Consider the following 1,259-nt stretch of genomic DNA (forward strand, 5'->3'; position numbering starts at 1 on the left):
ATAGAGGATCGGATAGGGGTTTGGATAGGATAGAGGATAGGATAGGATAGAGGATAGGATAGGATAGAGGATCGGATAGGACAGAGGATTGGATTGGATAGAGGATACGATAGGATAGAGGATATTATAGAGAAGAGGATAGGATAGAGGATAGGATAGGATAGAGGATAGGATAGGATAGAGGATCGGATAGGACAGAGGAATGGATAGGATAGAGGATAGGATAGGATAGAGAATAGGATAAGGGATTGGATAGGATAGAGAATAGGATAGGATAGCGGATACGATAGGATTGAGGATATGATTGGATATAGGATATAATAGGATAGAGGATCGGATAGGGGTTTGGATAGGATAGAGGATAGGAAAGGATAGAGGATAGGGTAGGATAGAGGATAGGATAGGATAGAGGATACGATATTATAGAGGATAGGATAGGATAGAGGATAGGATAGTAGAGAGGATATGATAGGGTAAAGGATATAATAGGATAGAGGATAGGATAGGATAGAGGATAGGGTAGGATAGAGGATAGGATAGGATAGAGGATACGATATTATAGAGGATAGGATAGGATAGAGGATAGGATAGGGTATAGTATAGGATAGAATAGAGGATAGGATAGGATAGAGGATAGGATGGGATAGAGGAATAGGATTGGATAGAGGATGGGATAGGATAGAGGATAGGATAGGATAGAGGATAGGATAGGATAGAGGATAGGATAGGGTATAGTATAGGATAGAATAGAGGATAGGATAGGATAGAGGATAGGATGGGATAGAGGAATAGGATTGGATAGAGGATGGGATAGGATAGAGGATAGGATAGGATAGAGGATAGGATAGGATAGAGGATAGGATAGGATAGAGGATGGGATAGGATAGAGGTTAGGATAGGATAGAGAATAGGATAGAGGATAGGATAGGATAGAGGATAGGATAGGATAGGATAGAGAATAGGATAGGATAGATGATATTATAGGAGAGAGGATAGGATATGATAGAGGATAGGATAGGATAGAGAATAGGATAGAGGATAGGATAGAGGATTGGATAGGATTTGGGATATTATAGGATAGAGGATAGGGTAGGATAGCGGATAGGATAGGATATAGGGTAGGATAGGATAGAGGATAGGATAGGATAGAGGATAGGATAGGGGATCGGATAGGGGTTTGGATAGGATAGAGGATAGGATAGGATAGAGGATAGGATAGGAGAGAGGATAGGATAGGATAGAGGATATAATAGGATAGA

This window comes from Halictus rubicundus, unplaced genomic scaffold, assembly GCF_050948215.1.
Source record: "Halictus rubicundus isolate RS-2024b unplaced genomic scaffold, iyHalRubi1_principal scaffold0499, whole genome shotgun sequence".
In the NCBI taxonomy this organism is placed as follows: domain Eukaryota; kingdom Metazoa; phylum Arthropoda; class Insecta; order Hymenoptera; family Halictidae; genus Halictus; species Halictus rubicundus.